The following is a 17,689-nucleotide window of genomic DNA, read 5'->3' as shown; positions in this document are numbered from 1 at the left end:
TGAACCCTCTCACAGGGCCACAACCTTCGTTTTCCTTCTTCCTAATATGTTTCCACCCTTCGACTTTTAGTTTTGTGTCACTTCACGTTTTGTATTTAATACATGGCGTCCAGCCTGACTCTGGATCATAATGGGACATTTTCTTAGCAAAGAGACATTATAACTGTGTATGGTGGCACATACCTACCATCCCAGACCTCGGGAGGCAGAAGCTGAGGCAGGAGGATCTTATGTTCAAGAACAGCCTGATCCCATATAACAAGACTGTCTAAAAAAGCCAAGAACTGAAGGGATGGGGAGACGGGGGTGGACTGGCACCTGCTGTACATGCAGAAGACTGGCTTTGACTGGTGCCACCAGCACCACACCATAGATACAGCATCTTTCACTCTTGTCTTTTCTTCCATTACCTATAGTTTTATATATGGGTTATGTTTGTTGTGTTAGATCATGAATGTATGAGCTCACACTCTGATACTGGCGGATCTGGTATTTAATTACCTGTTCCACAGATAATCTGACTTGTTGTATCAACTTGTATATGTGTCAATCTTTGAACTAGTAGCTTTTTCATTCATAAGAATGGAATCATAGCTCTAGTTTCATAAAGTAATTGTGTGGACTAAAACTGTGGACAATGCATGTGATGATCTTCATATAGTCCATAACCAGTCATTAATGATCACTATTCTGCATTAGCTATGCAGAATATGCTACCAATATTTAATATTAGGATTTTATTCCTTCCTTTTTTTTTTAGGACAGGGTTTCTCTGTGGAGCTCTGATTGTCCTGGAACTCACTCTGTATGCCAGGCTGGCCTTGAACTCAGAGCTCCACCTGCCTCTGCCTCCCAAGCACTGGGATTCAAGGCGTGTGCCACCAAGTTTGGCTGAGCAATAGTATTTTCAAGATCAGTCTTGAACCTATGCATCTAAAGTGCTAAAAGTAGGGCTAGAGAGATTGCTCAGAACTTCAGAGTACCTGACGCTCTTGCAGAGGACTGGAATTCGGTTCTTAGACCCGTGTTTTGTGGCTCATGACCACTTGTAACTCCAGACTAAAGGGTTCTGATGCCCCTTCCGGCCTCCAAGGAATCTGAACATATGTATGAATACCCAAACAGACGTATACATATAAACATAAATAAAACAAAAATTATTTATTAAAGTGGTTAGCGTCAACTTTCTCTCTCTCTCTCTCTCTCTCTCTCTCTCTCTCTCTCTCTCTCTCTCGTGTGTGTGTGTGTGTGTGTGTGTGTGTGTGTGTGATACCAGGAATGGAATTCAGGGCCTCAGGCAGATGTTGGCAATGGATGTAACTACTCTGAATTCCATCCCCAACCAATTCTCTCCTACTTTTGACAATTTATATGTTTAATTGTCTCCATTCCCCGCCTCTTCACCTTTTTTCTATAGTCTGAAGTTAATTTAGATATTGTTAAATTGCTTTTAATAGTACCTAATTTAATTTTGAGAATAAACTTTAATATTTGGTTTGTTGTACAATAAATCTGGAGTTGGCTATTGTTTCATATTGACAAGCCTTTGATCTGGTCTTGTTGGGGCACAGAGCAAAAATATGAAGTCTGCTGACCCTTGAAGAAGGGTGCTGTCTTGGGTTGAGACCCAAGCAGGCGGTAATTTTAAGGACAGTCAAGGCTACACAGAGAAAGCATCTTTCAAAAAACTAAAAACTAAAATAAAATAAAAATAAAAAAGAATTATAAGGTCACCCCCCCCAAAAAACAAAAACAAACAAACAAACAAAACACATTTTAGCCAGCCAGTAGTGGTAGCTCATGCCCCTAATCCCAGCATTTAGGAGGCAGAGGTAGGCGGATCTTTGTGGGTTTAAGGCCAGCTTGGTCTACAAAGCAAGTTCCAGAACAACCAGAGCTATTACACAGAGAAGTCCTGTGTCGAAAAATCCAGAGAGAGAGAGAGAGAGAGAGAGAGAGAGAGAGAGAGAGAGAGAGAGATCTAAGTGGTAGTATCTACAAGAGAGACAACATGGAGTCCATGAACCATGCAGAATGGTGTTGTCCGCAGACTGAGATCCAAGACTGTATGTAGCGAGGCCTTGTGTAGCTCATGCTCACTCAAAGTGAGCATCTGTTTGACCCCAAGTGAGGAAGAACAATATTGGAAGCTTTCACTTTACTTCCTTTGGGTGCTCTGTGCTCTCTTTATACAGAGAGCTTCCTAGTTACAATGCTAATTTTAATTGATGTCTCTGAGAAAGGACTCTGTAACATGATGGGGGCCTGTTTGTTTGTGTTTTTCTGTCCTCCCACCAGGTCCCCACAATTGTTTAGTCTCAGAGAAAATCACCTACACAGAGGACTCCGTAAGTTATAATGCTGATTGGCCCATTAGGTCGGGCTACTTATTAGCTAACTCTCATGTCTTGATTAACCCATTATTCTGATCTATTTTAGCCATGTGGCTCAGTACCTTTTTCAGTGGGGCAGCTCATATCCTGCTGCTTTGGTGGTCTGGTCAGGAGGGGAAGGAATCAACTTCTTCCACCCCAGAATTCTTCTGCTCTCCGTGCATCATTTCCACTTCCTGTCTGGTTTTCCCGCCTACACCTCCTGCCTGGCCAATCAGCGTTTATTTAAAACATGATTGACAGAATACAGACAATTCTCCCGCACCAGGACTCCATGTTGCCTCCATGATACTACTGCTTAGATCTCTCTCTCTCTCTTTCCCTCTCTCTCTCTCTTTGGATTTTTCGACACAGGTCTTCTCTGTGTAATAGCTCTGGTTGTTCTGGAATTTACTTTGTAGACCAGGCTGGCCTTAAATCCACATAAGATCTGCCTACCTCTGTCTCTTAAATGCTGGGATTAGGGGCATGAGCTACCACTACCTTGCTGGCTAGAATACATTTTGTTTGTTTGTTTGTTTGTTTTTGTTTTTTTGGGGGGGGGGTGACCTTATAACTCTTTTTTATTTTTATTTTATTTTTTAGTTTTTTGAGACATGCTTTCTCTGTGTAGCCTTGCCTGTCCTGGAACTCACTCTGTAGACCAGGCTGATCTCGAACTCACAGACATTCACTTGAATCCACCTCCTGAGTGCTGGCATTAAAGGCATGTGCCACCACTGTCCAATGACTTAAAACTCTTGATATAACTGAAAATTTGCTTGACTCTCAATGTAGAGTCCAGGAAATGTTTTTATAGCTGTCTGCATTCACAGACCATGGACATGTGAGCCAACAAGATGGTTCTGAAAGACCTGGATAACTCCAGACCCCTCTAGCAGGAAGAGAAGAGCCAAAAATCTAGGATTAGCTGGTTCAATGACTCTGTTTCAGGAACTAACTGAAGATAAAGTTAGATTGTAAACTTAAAAATAATCTTAAAAAACAGGGAGTTACCCCCTTGTGATTATCACTGATATTTTCAGAATTTTCAATGATCACTGGTATTTTAGAAATTTTCCAATGATGCCCTCCTTACACCCTTTGGATTACTGGGTTGTGGTTTCTTCCCTTAAATACCCCTTCTCCTAGCTATTCCGGGTTGAACTCCTCCCATGCGTGGGTTATGAGTCTCCGTCCCAGTGCACTAGCTCTTGTCCTGTCAAATAAACCTTATGTGATTGCAGCAAGGATGATCTCTCATGAGGTACTGGGGATGGAGTTCATGTTATCCTGAGACTTGAGTGAGAGTCTCCTCATACTGGGGCTCTTTCAGTTCAGCAAGTAAAGGTGTCTGACCAAGCCTGGATCCTGAGTTCAGTCCCCAGAATCCATCATGGTAGGAGGAGAGAACTAATTCCTGCAAGTTGTCCTCTGATGTCTGTATGCATGCAGTGGTCCACACCACACCCACAAACATACAATCAATAGATACATGTAAAAAGTTAATTTTAAAAGAAACACTGTCGACATGTCAAATGCCATCTTCCCCCTTATTTAATTTTAAAAAATTTTTACAAATACACTATAAAATAAATGTTAGAAAATTCAATCCAAGAATGGGGATGATGGCTCAGTTGCTAAAGCACCTGCCTTCGAAGCACAGGGACGTGACCTCAATCCTGAGAACCCAACTGAGGAGGACACTGGATGTCATCCTCTGGTCTCCACATGCATGGGCACACATATGCCAGTACCTTTCCCCAGCACGAATGTCCACACAAACACAAGACAATCCACAACAATTCTAGGATTTTTGCTGATGACATCAGCATGTGCATAAGGATTTGAGAAACAACCACCATGATCTTCTGGCTGTTTTGGGGCCCTGTAAATGTATGGATTGTTGGGCGATGTAGTGTTGACCCGTTTCTCCCCCACCATTCAGTGAGCTAGAGTGTTAATGTTGGAAGAGGTAAGGGCCAGATGTCTGTGTGGTGCTGTAAGTGGAAGTAACAGAGATGGTGGCGATCATAGCACATTTCCAGAGCATTCTCCTTTAAGAGGAGCAGCTCTGGTCAATTCTGCCAAGAGTGAATGGAGGCCAGACAGTGCCAGATCTGACTGTGTAAGAGAATCTTATGCAAACTTTACACAAAAATTGATTCTAATAGGTGACTATTAGAAACTTAGTAATGTAACTATTAAGTTATCTCCATGGTGCTTGCTGGGCCAATAGAACTCAGGCTGGAACTAAATCCCGGTCGGTGGGTCCTGCTTCAGAACCTCATCCAGAGTATGATGACTTCTGAGGTTTTCACTGGTGCCAGCTTAGAGTAAGCTCACCATCATTTGACAGGAGGGGTTCTCAGAGATGTAAGGACAATGGGGGCATCTCCATGGTCTCCCCACTTAGAACGTGGGGTATGGTAACCTAGGACATAAACGGTGCTGTGGTAACTGACTGCAGCTTCTCTCCTAAGCAGTCAAAACTGCATGACGTGTGCCAAGCACTATCCCGTCCAGCGGGACATGGACGGAGGATCCTTGATAAATCTGGAGGAGGAAGAAGAATGGAGGGGACAGAGACACGAGAAACGACAGCAAGACAGGCTTTCTGATCAAGCTGCCACTTTATTATTTCTCAAGAGCTGTTATAAAGCAAACCCCAGAGAAGAGGGAAGTTAGGATGCTAGAATTCAGGTCTGGAGACATCCCTAGCTGATAAGTAAATACTGAGGTCGTGATTGTTAACTAACAAAGGAAATGTTAATTGCTTCTAAAGCCTGGGGCCTGCAGGTCTCACTAGGTTAATTTTCTAGGTTCAGAACTTGCCCTGCAAAGGTGGACTTAAATATCTTACTTGTGGACTTAAAATGGCATAAACAAAACACAGGTCTTTGCTTCCAGCAAAGCACCTCCCCATGGACTGCACTCCAGTAAAGTCTGTGATAAGATATAATATAAGAACTGCACTTCAGTGAATTACATGCTAAGCGCTGCCCTAGGGACTGAACTCTGATGAACTACACAGCACGTGCCAAGCCCTGCTCCATGAACTGCCTTCCAAGAAGGACATAATTAACCAAACTTCACAACTTAAATCTTTCTTCAGTATCTGTCTTAGCTAAAGTTAGTATTACTCTGATGAAATGCCCCATCAAAACCAATTTAGGGAGGAAAGGGCTTATTTGGCTTATATATCTTAAATCACAGTTCCTTGAGGGAAACCAAGGCAGGAACTTGTAGGAGGAGGGGCTGCTTGTTGGTCCCCGGCTGCGCAGAGCCCCGAAATAATCACACAGAAACTATATTAATTAAATCACTGCTTGACCTTATTGATTAACTCTTACATATTAATTTAACCCATCTCCATTAATCTGTGCATCACCATGAGATCATGTCCTACCGGCATAGTTTCAGCACTTCTGTCTCCTGCGGAGGCTCCATGGCTTCTCTCTAACTCCTCCTCCTTTCTCCCAGTTTCCCCCACATAGCTCTGTTCCTCTATAGCTCTGATATAGGCCCAAACCAGTTCTTTTATTAACCAATGATATTCACAGCATACAGAGGGGAATCCCACATAGGAACTCAACCTGGATAGGAGCCTCGAGGCAGAAAATGATTCAGAGGCCGTGGAGGGGTGCTGCTACTGGCTTGCTCATCATGGCTTGCTCAGCCTGATTTCTTATAGAACTCAGGCCCACCAGTCCAGGGATGGCCCCACCCACTATAAGCTGGGCCCTCTCCCATTGATCACTAATTAAGAAAACACCCTAAAGGACTCCTTGAAGCTCTGTCCTATGGAGGTATTTTCTCAACTGAGGCTCCTTCTTCCCTGATGGCTTTAGCTTGTGTCACGTCAACACAAAACTAGCCAGCATACATTTCAATTGGTTCCTCTTATTTCTGATATTAACATTCAGACAAATCCCATAACTACCCTATTTCTAGATATAGTTAACTACCTCTATAGTCTTTTGGGGGTGGAGGGATAGAGACAGGGTTCCTCTGTGTATCCATGGTTGTCCTGGAACTCACTCTGTAGACAAGGCTGGGTTCAAACTCAGAGATTCACCTGCCTCCGCCTCCCGAGTGCTGGGACTGAAGCCTGCTGATCACCTCTAAAGCTTGATGCTTACATTTATTGAAACAGGGTCTCATTACAGAGCCGAGCTGATCTCAAATGTGGGATCCTCCTGCCTCATCCTTCTGCTGGTTGGGATTAATATGGTTTTGCCTCTCTTCCTCTCTCTCCTTTCTCCTTTTCTCTGTCTCTTTTCTTGCTCATGTATTTTTTTTAAATATTTATTTATTATGTATACAAGATTCTGTCTGTGTGTATGTCTGCAGGCCAGAAGAGGGCACCAGATCTCATTACAGATGGTTGTGAGCCACCATGTGGTTGTCGGGAATTGAACTCAGGACCTTTGGAAGAGCAGGCAATGCTCTTAACCACTGAGCCATCTCTCCAGCCCCCTTGCTCATGTATTTTTAACAGCACAAAATTGTTTTTCATCTCACTTACAGAGTCGTTTTCTAACAATTACATAGACCATTTTAATTGCAAATGCGAACCTCCAAATAGCTAGGCAAATTAGCATAAACCCAGAACCGAAAGCTGTCAGGGTAGTCTTAAATTAAGCTGGCTACAAGGGAAGCTTGTGGTTAGCAAGAACGGTTAGCCACAAACATCTCACGTAAGCACTATGGACCATTCTTCTGGCTCCTGGCCGCGTACAGCTGTGCGCACTGCCTCCTTAGCAAAGAGCGCTTCTGAAAACCCAGCACACTCAAGACACACCTGCCAAGAGAATGGATGAATGAGGAGGCTCACTCTGCTCACTTTCCCTGAGCATTCATTCTGATTCACTTTTAGTGTGTGTGTGTGTGTGTGTGTGTGTGTGTGTGTGCATGTGTGTGTGTGTAGATCAGAGAACAACTTGGAGATTTGAGCTTCTTTCACTGTGGGCTCTGAGGTGGAACTTAGGTCATCATGCTTGGACAGTAAATGTCCTTACCTAACGGAACCATCTCACCAACCCACCGTGCACTCATCTAGATGTCTCCTTTGGTTAATGCCATTAGCAGACTGATGTCCTCATACTCCTAAAATAGATATCTGCACTGAGTAAATGGCGTGTCCTGCCCCCAGAGTGGGCGTGGGTATGACACTCTTGCAGAGTTCAGAGAACAATTTTCTGATGTCGGCCCTGGCCTTCTCATCTTGTTTGAGATAGGGTCTCTTTTCTATTGCATCCTCTGGCTAGTTGGTCCTCTAGCATCTGGGGAATCCTCTTTGTGGTAGTTTAAATGTAATTGGCCCCCATAAGCTCACAGGGAGTGGCACTATTAGGAGGTGTGGCTTTGGAGTGGGTGTGGCCTTGTTGGAGGAAGTGTGTCACAGTGGAGGTGGGCTTTTTTAATATTTATTTATTTATTTATTTATTTATGTGTACAATATTCTGTCTGTGTGTATGCCTGCAGGATAGAAGAAGGGCACCAGACCCCATTACAGATGGTTGTGAGCCACCATGTGGTTGCTGTGAATTGAACTCAGGATCTTTGGAAGAACAGGCAATGCTCTTAACTGGAGGTGGGCTTTGAACAGAGTGAGCCTCCTCAAACCACTCACGGTGTTCCCTGCAGGATCAAAGTTGTAGAACTCCCAACTCCCTCTCCAGCACCATGTCTGCCTGCACGCCACCATGTCCCACCGTGATGACAATGGACTGCACCTCTGAACTGTAAGCCACCTAATTAAGTGTTTTCCTTTATAAAAGTTGCTGTGGTCACCGTGTCTCTACACAGCAATAGAAACCCTTACTAATGCTCTGTCTCTACCCCCGCACCCCCAAAGAGCTTTTCTTAGGTTCTGGGGATCAAGCTCAAGTTTCCATGGCAAGTGCTTTTCCTCACTGAGTTGTCTCCCCACCCCTTAAATGAAATCATTATAAAATCTTGCTTGCGTCATATTTTCAGTTTGTTTCCTGAGAGTTTCGTAGACACAGACAATGGACCCTGATCATACTCATTTGCTTCACGTTTTAACTCTTGCTACTGATGCAATAAGTGCGCCCCCTGCCCAGTCAAGTCACCTCCTAAATACTCCTCCCCCCCCAATCTTTCTGTGCCACTGAACACCAAATAAATCCTCGGTGCCTGAGTCGATGCAGCGGATAGCTCATTTCCTCAGTGAAACATTCCTTGGACCTGTTCAGCTCACTTAGCATTTATATTTATCTAGTAATAATAGCCCAGCACCTGGCTCCCAGGCTCCCTGGCTCATTTCCACATCACACCAATAAACTCTCTAGAGGAATGAAACCTTCCCCAGGGACAGGGAAGAACAGGAAACCCAGTGTAAAGACAAACAAACAGATACACACACACACACACACACACACTTTTTCTTTAAACGCAGTGAAAGATAGCCTTTTATTGTTGCTGGCTGTTCCCCCTTATCCTCCTCATAAGGTAAGATGCTCCTGCTGTAGGAGAGTCTGTCAATCTTCACTGCTTCTCTGTCCCAAACCTGGGAATAGCAGATGCTTTGAAATCCCTGGCACATGGGGAGATCCTCTGGTAAACATTTTTGTCTAGGCAGCTTTATGAACACACAAATGGCCAGGTGGTGGCGCACGCCTTTAATCCCAGCATTGGGGAGGCAGAGGCAGGTGGATCTCTGTGAGTTCGAGGCCAGTCTGGTCTACAAGAGCTAGCTCCAGGAAGGCTCCAAAAAAGAAAACTCAATTGGATTGTTGTTTCCTAATGGAAGTATTTATGCAGAATAAGTACTTAGTAGTACTACTTAAGTATAAGTAGTACTTAACGAGCCTCATTTGGCTAGCTCTACTTTCTTCATCATAGCAAAATACCTGACAAAAGCTGAGGGGAGGGGGATTGTTTATTGTGCTCGTCATAGGCATCTGGTTGCCTGGCCCCAGCTGTTTGAGCAGCACATGAAGCCTGTGGCTGGAGAAGGCCGCTCGCCTCCCTGTACACAGGATGTAGCACGGAGCAGTTCATATCAAGGTGGGCAGGAAGCATAGCAGTGGGCAACGCTAACAGGTGTGGACAACATATAGCCAAGGACACGTGTAGTATGAGGGCTGGCTTGTTGGGGTTTCTGTCCCTCCCAGTACCCCAACAGCCGGCAAGCAACAAAGAAAATCACACACAAGACTCCATAAGGTTATAAACTGATTGGCTCATTAGGTCAGGCTTCTTGTTAACTCTTATAACTTATATTAACCCATTATTCTCATCTATGTTAGCCATAATGGCTCCGTACCTTTCTCTGCTGGGCAAGTTACATGCTGCCTCTTCGGTGGTCTGTACAGGAATGGCAGAGGAACCTCCCTACTTCCCAGAATTCTCCTGTTCTCATTGCATCACCTCTACTTCCTGTCTGGTTTTCCCGCCTATACTGCCTGCCTGGCCAATCAGCGTTTTATTAAAATATGATTGACAGAATACAGACAATTCTCCCACACCAGACACGCCCATCCGTGGCTAACCAGGCCTCACTGCTCTACCACCTTCCAGTGGCCTGTTGAGAATCTGAACCTACCAATGCATCAAATCATTGATTAGGTGAGAGCTCTCATGATCTAACTGTCTCTTCAGAGGGCCACACAGATACCCACAGGTGAGCCTGACTAACCCCCTAGGTTCTTCTCTGTCCAGTCGAGGCGACAGTTGAAACTGCCCTTCACGGTTAAGACAGAAAGTGTTTCACATCCTCCACATTACAGGTAAAATAAGGCACCTGAGATGATTTGGGAGCCAGCTCTGCTATATACTTACTATCTGTAAGTATTGATGTTGGGAGAGATTCAAGGACAAATTCCTTCATGGATATTAAGTAAGATAGGAACACGGAAGAAGAAGTGAGTCTTGTGAATGCCAAGAACCCTAAATCTCATCCACGTGGATTGTTTTATGTTTAGTGGGTGGGACCCGTATCAGTACCAACAGGTCTTCCAATCTGGGCTGTAGGGGTATTTCAGTTCTGTCTTGGAAGTACTGTTAAATGTTTTTTGTTTGTTTGTTTGTTTGTCTTTTCAAGACAGGGTTTCTCTGTGGCTTTGGAGCTGTCCTGGAACTATCTCTTGTAGATCAGGCTGGCCTTGAACTCACAGATCCGCCTGCCTCTGCCTCCCAAGTGCTGGGATTAAAGGCATGCGCCACCACTGCCTGGCTCTGTTAAATGTTTTTACGTGGATACGATAACTTTCAAGTCCATATCTCTCCTATAAACAGGGAGAAGACACAAGCCTGTGGTTTCTTTCACTACTCTTTCCCCACCAGGGGGTCAATAAGAAAGGGTTTACTTGGCTCACAATCCCAGGTTTTAGTCCATCACTGTGTGTGTGTCAAGGCAGCAGGAACTTGAAGCCACCAATCACACCCATGAGTGAAGAACAGGAAAAGGTGAGTGTCCACACGCTTGTGTCCAGCTCATTCTCTTATTTATTTATTTAAAATATTTTTATAACCCCTAATGTTAGTATTCCACCCTAACCCTTCCACTGCCCAATCTTCCTATTCCTCTCCTCACTTAAACCTCTTTTCCCATAATTCCCTCTTTATCTTTCTCCCCCTCCCCACCAAAAGCCCCTCCATGATTTCGTATCTACTACAGGCGTGTTAACCACATAGATATACATAGATGAACACATAACTGCAAGTTAAACACATAGATCTAAGAATGTGAAGCTAGTTGGTCCTGCCTCAACTTGGTATACCAGGCTTTGTTGACTCCCTAAGGGAGGCCTTATCTCCTCTGAGGAGTGGATAGGGAGTAGGTTGGGGGTGGGAGGATGGGAAGGGAGAACTGGGGCTAATATGTTAAATTAAGATTTTTTTTAAATAAAAAAATAAAAAGATGCAAAGGTAGGAATCACATGAGTGAGAATATAGGAAGTTTGTCTTTCTGGATCCGGTTTACCTCAGTATAATGGCTGCCAGTTCTATTGATTTACCTCCAAATTTCATTTTTCTTTACAGCTAATAATGCTTTATTGTGTATAGGTACCACTTTTGTTTATCTATTTGTTGAGACAGAGTTTCTCTGTAGCTTTGGAGCCTGTTCTGGAACTAGCTCTGTAGACCAGTCTGGTCTCAAACTCACAGAGATCCACCTGCCTCTGCCTCCCAAGTCCTGGGATTAAAGGTGTGTGCCACCACCACCCGGCTATGTAGCCCATTTTTATTATCCGTTCATCAGTTGATGAGACATCTAATCTGTGTCTATGTCTTGCCTATGTGAATAGAGTCCTGATGCACATAGATGAACATGTGTGTTGCATGTAGTAGGACATAGAGTCCTTTGAGTATATGTTCTACCTGTGCTTTTTTTTTAACACAAAAGGATTGAATAGCTCCTGTTATTCAAGAAACCCTAAGGAGAATAATTCATTAAAGAAGCTGAACTGGAATTGAACATTTGCCCTGGAAGGAAACTAGCGAAAGTCTGTGGTGTTTTTCAAGTGTTTGGCACATGAGTCACAACCTTCTTCATAAGGAGCCACGTGACTGTGATGGTCCACGGCACACCCAGCTTGGGGTTTTTCTCTGTTTACGTTAAAAAGTTGTACACACATACACACACATATCAGGTTATGTGTGTGTGTGTGTGTGTGTATTTACGTATATCAGGTTATTTGTGAGTTCCTAAATGCAGCATGCTTGCTGCATTCTTTCTGCTTTGTAACTACTCCGTAGAATGCCCTGCCTAGCTTGAATGGTGTGCAAGCTCACAGGTCTCCCGAGGGCAGGCTGTAACACCATTGCCTCTACAGTCCTTTTCTTGTCTGGACAAAGGCAAGAGCTCTGCCCTCCATGGTCCCGGTTGTGTCTCAAGGCAGCTGTGCTGCTTAACGTCTGTTTCTCCATTTAAATAGGTGAATTGTTTTGCTTTCTGATCTGAGTACCTCGAACAGTACGCTTGGCCGTGTGATGAGAAGCCCTCAGTGAAAGTGTGTGGACAGTAGAAACTCGACAGTCAGCAGGGAGCGGTACATCCTCAGAGGAACCGAAACTTCCCCAAGACCTTCTCCAATAAAAAACACAAAAGCACAGGGCAGTGGTGGCACTCGCCTTTAATCCCAGCACTCCAGAAGCAGAGGCAGGGGGATCTTTGAGTCAGAGACCAGCCTGGTCTACAGATCGAGTTCCAGGATGGCCAGAGCTATTACACAGAGAAACCCTGTCTCACCAAACCAAAACCAAACCAAAACGACAAGCCGCCACCACAAAAGCAACTTCCTAAATCATACAAAACTGCTTTGTTTCGGACATCATTGCGTTATAGAGTTGAAAGCAAAGGAAAAGAGAGAAAAACTGTTTGATAGTTTGTTTCCTCTAACTGCAAATTCCTAATGGCTCTGTGGGCCTACTCCCTTTGTCTCAAATCTAATCAGAAATTAGTTAGTCCCAGCTTAACAGTTATTCCACTACCGTGCCAGGGGACACATCTCACCCCAAGGCTGCTATGTAGGGTTCGGGGCTGGGTAACATCATCGTTGTCTTTTCTCCTCCAGCAGCCAGGGCAGCACCTTCCCGCTCTGTGAAAGCAGGGAGGATGTTCTTAATCGGTGGGAGATTAATTTATGTCCTGCAGCAAAGTGTGTGATGTCTCCATCAATAGGGTCTTTGTGACAGCAATTGGCGTGTAATTTAGAACTGAATGAAGAACCTGTATGTCCCTAGAACAGATTAGGAGTCTTTCTCCGTGTTGCAGGTTACTAAAGCAAGGCAGGGCAGCCATGATAAATGGGCAAGGCTTGAGCCTGAAGTAGCTGATTGATTGCTATGTAAATGTACTGTGCACTGCTGCTGGGATTTGAATATAAAATGTACTACATAGGCTTGCATGCCGAATGCTTCTTTCCCAGCAGGTGGTAATATTTTGGGAGGTGGTAGAAACTAGGAAAAGGGGCGGAGCTGGAGGAAGTGAATCACTGAGACTTGCTTGCCTTTGAAGGTTAAGTTCCGGGTCTTTACCCCTCTACTTCCAGGCTATAAGGAGGTGTGCAGCCTGGTCTGCCTCACGTTCCGGTAGCCATGACATTCTGCCTCACTACAGGCTCAGACTGAGCGGCATCAATGAGCACAGACTGAAATCTCTGAAACTATGCCAAAAATAAAGAATTCTCCTTAAGGTGCGGAGATCATAGGAAGCTCCTTGGCGTGAAATTTCTTCTCCTGACGCTCAGAGGTTTGACGATTCTAGTCGTTTAGATTTTGATGTGGGGGCAGGCACCCCAGAATGAGCACGGTGGAGGTCACTTGCCGTCGTGGTCTTCGTCAAGGAATTTTGTCCGCTGGCGCTAACGGTAACGTCACGTAACGCTGTGACGTGCTGCGAATGTCGGTGAGGAAAGAGAGGAAGCTTCGCACGATGTGAGGGGCTGGGGCCAGCCCTGAACACCCTACAATAAAAATGAAATCGTTCATAAGACATAGAACTGAGGGGAGCGGTAGAGGACTCGCTGAGGCTTGAGGGCGGTGGCGCTCAGAGATCTGAAGTTTTTATTTCATTTCTGACGGTTGACTGACTCGGGACAATTTTATGGCATCGTTTAGGGAACCGTTTCTTGCTAAGTTTATTTACAGACATCCGATTTACTCTCTATGTGGAGCCAGCTCCTCAGAGCCCACACGAGAAGCTGGCTGTTTGGGTGCACGCTTGTAGTCTCAGAGTTGGGGAGGCAGAGACAGGAGGATTTCTGGGGCTCCTGGGCCAGCCCACCCACCTGAACTGGTTGGTGATAACCAGGCCAACGAGACCCTGTCTCAAAATTCAAAGTGGAACACCCCTGAGGAAGAACAGCTGGTTTGTCCCCTGGCCTCCACACATGTACACATGTGCCCATTCACATATATGTACATACATCCCTCCCCACACACACACAATACAGGTAGACGTCTTGCTCCTGCCATGCAAACACTGGATGCTGTCCCCAGTTCTTGGCTCTTCTGAGGAAGAGTCTCTCCGCACTCCCTACAAGCAGCATTGATACATGAGGCTGGGTTCACATGGGGTAAATTAGATTTCATAGTGGGATCCGGAGTCTTAACTGTTTCAGTACAGACTGTAGAAAGATGCTAACATTTTCTTCACCGTCATCTTAGTGGGTGGGGTTTTGCTCCTGGACCGCCTTAAGGATGGAATGAGCAGTAAACAGACTCGTGGCAGGCATCAGGCCCTGGGTTTAGATGAGGGAGCTTGGTTTGTGTCTTCTGTAGGTTGCAACTACAAATGGGTAACCTAAGCGAAGTCCCTGAGACAAGAAGTCGGTAGGCCTGCTGCAGGTCTCGGTACACAGGAGTGAGATGCTGAGCTAAGCAGCTGGAGCCTCAGAACTTCTTGTTAAGTAGTGGGGTGAGTGCTTGGGAGGGAGCCTTGCATGAGGTAGTAAGCCAGGAACACACTGTGGGGTCCCTCCACCTTCCCCCACACCCAGGTCTTCACTTACCCTGCCCTGCATGGACCACCTACCTGAACTGCCCTTGAAAGTAGGAAGAGAGACCGTGGAAAACACCGAAACCCTGTGGTCTCCTCACCTTCCTGAGCTCAAGTGTCTATGGGTTTTGGTAAAATCTCATACAGGAAGGAGCCTGAAAACTCCGTCTGAGCTGTCAATCCTGTCAACTGAATCTCTTTCACATCCTCTTTTGCTTGTTATTTCCAAAAAAACCCTATCTTTCCTCCTTTTTTTTTTTTGATTTTTTTTTCAGAAGACATCTGTGTGTGTGTGTGTGTGTGTGTGTGTGTGTGTGTGTGTGTTTGAGTAAACTCTAAACTCTTCTGGTAACTAAATAATGTTATATTGAAATATGCATTAAAATAACACACTTAGCACAGTCCGTCCTGAGGGATGTAACTCTGTAGTCACAGAACCGTTGAGCTAAAGCTACAACCTATTGATCTTTGGGAGTTTAGTGCCATCTGCTGGTCACATTGATGTCTGCAGCCAAGACCTGGCCAGCTTGGTGGTCTTCCTCTAAGAGACAACAAAAGGCAACCGTAAGCTCCACCATTAATTAGGAGAGGGACCTCTAGTGCACAGACCTTGATATCTCCCCTTTTCGTGGAACTTGCAAAGGTTCAGGATGTCTTTCGGGCAATTTACAATTAGAGGGCAAAAATCAAAAATATTTTGATCATATTATAGCTATGTTCAACTCCTTTTATCCTAAGAAAATATTCTCACCGAATAACAGAACTAGACTGGTTGTAGCAGCCTACTCTATGGATCGATCATTTTGAATTCCTGTGTTGTTTTATAATTTATTATTAAGATCTCAGGGTGGAAGAGATGGCTCAGCAGTTTAGAGTACATACGGCTCTTGCAGAGGACCCGAGGTTGGTTCCTACATTGGTCAGCTTACAATCGCCGGTAACTTTAGCTATGGGGAATCTGGCGCCCTCTTCTGGCCTCCAAGGACACTGCACTTGTCATGAGGCTCACATATATACACAAAAATAAAATACATCTTGAGAGGGAAAAGAGGTCTAGAGTAATAGGTGGGTTAAAGTGTAGGCGTTGTGCCTACTAGTGTTTTGTGTGCAGTAGGTTATTTGACTTCTGTTTGCCCCAGCTTTCTTTACTTAAAATAGGGACAACCGAGCCTGTGCCACAGATGAAAACAGTGCTTCTGAACGGCAGCACCTGACCACCGTCACCTGTTTTTATGAATTGAACCTGAAAGTAAACAAAAAAAATGTAATTTATGTCATTCTGAGATGACATTGGTCTCTGGGCCGTTTTTTTTTTTGTTTTGGTTTTTTGTTTTTTTTTTTTTAGGTGGTTGAGAGAAAGCCGAAGAAGAGGGACTTGTTCCGAGGATTCAGACAGAAGAGAATTCAGAGAAGTAAGCCCAGTGCTGGGCACCGGTTTCCTTCTCTGAACATTTGGGGTACTTTCGTTCGTTTGTTTGCTTGCTAGGATTACACTGTGTACCTCTAGTTGGCCTGGAACTCCCTTCGTAGATCAGGCTAGCCCCCAACTCACAGACATCTATCTGCCTCTGCCTCGAGGTAGAGGTTAGAAGGTCTATAGCCCCATGCCAGCCATTTAGAGGTCCTTAGGAAGAGCAGTTTAAAAGGTGGAGAAAGGGAGTGAGAACAGGCTGGCAAGCAGCAGGTATGATCTGTGTGCATAATGAAACTTTCTGACAGAACACACCTTCACCTTCCTACCCTACATGAAGGTTAAACCACAGAAGGACTCCAGTACCCCAGGGGCTCTGACACTGTTACAGGTAGTCACTCGGCTCATGTTTGCTACCTCGAGTTCATTCTGCTAGTTTTTAAAACTTAAGAGTGGAACCATGTCCTATGCATCCTTTTGTTTGTGGCTTTCCCCCTCTATGTCAAACACTCATCCGTGTTGCATACACAAATGCTGATTATGCAGAATATGTTATGAACTCTGTCTATTAATCTTCTCCAACCTGTCTACTTACTCCTGGTGCACATTTGGGTCATTTATACATCTTTCGCCTGTTTTGAGTAAAGCTTGTGTAAGCATTCCTGCAGACATTTTTCTTTTGATGGTTTGAGAACTCTTTTGGCTCTCTCTCTGCCTGGAAGTAGAACTGTTAGGTAATTGGAGCTATGTAGGTTCAACCTTAGAGAATTTTATAAAACCTTCCTCAGAATGGTGTACCAATTTACAGCTTTACACCAACACTGTCTGAAATAATATTCCACTGTGAAGTCTCAGAGCAATGAGTTGGCTCGGAAGCCACACTCTCAAGCTTGGATTTGTGGCTTCTGAGATGTGTATCTCTTCTGAGATGTGTTTCTCTTCAGTTTCTCCTCTTTCCTTCTTACTTCCCTTGCCTCCTCCTCCTCCAATATTGCCTCCATCCATGGGATAGAATTTTGCTTTTGTATTTGCATATCTATGTTTGAGAATCACCTCATTATTAATTCCCACCAGCCAGCAACAGAGAAAGAAACTATAAAATGTATCTCTAAGCTGTTAAGATTACTTTTTAAAAACCTTACATTGAAACTATATATCAGTTTGAAGATTTTTGATTGGGCTTGTAGTGAACAGGTTGGCAGTTTTGAGAACTGGTGTCCTACTGTTTGACCAGGAACATTGCCACTTCTGTCCATATTGAAAATAATCTTATTATATTTGCAATTTTCATCATAAAGTGCTGCACATTGTCCATGGGACTTGTTCCTAGATATCAAAACATTTGATGCAATTTAAATTGCGTTGAAAAGATTTAATTTTTCGGCTGTTGCTGTAGATACATACAATTGATTTTGACGTACTTAGCTTGTGTCT

General features: G+C 44.4%; 1 long non-coding RNA gene across 1 annotated transcript; it reads right to left on the bottom strand.

The window, feature by feature from the left end:
* Positions 1 to 12,461: 12,461 nt before the first annotated feature.
* On the bottom strand, positions 12,462 to 14,985 carry LOC146895796 (uncharacterized). The gene is made up of 2 exons (XR_015005028.1): positions 14,881 to 14,985; positions 12,462 to 13,810 (listed from the first exon to the last, which is right to left on the bottom strand). It is a non-coding gene; the product is annotated as an uncharacterized LOC146895796 (long non-coding RNA).
* Between the last annotated feature and the right edge of the window lie 2,704 nt (positions 14,986 to 17,689).

Source organism: Myodes glareolus, chromosome 1, assembly GCF_982192425.1.
Source record: "Myodes glareolus chromosome 1, mMyoGla1.1, whole genome shotgun sequence".
NCBI lineage: Eukaryota > Metazoa > Chordata > Mammalia > Rodentia > Cricetidae > Myodes > Myodes glareolus.
The sequence above is the reverse complement of the archived record's forward strand: the minus strand, read 5'-3'. Positions and strand labels throughout refer to the sequence as shown.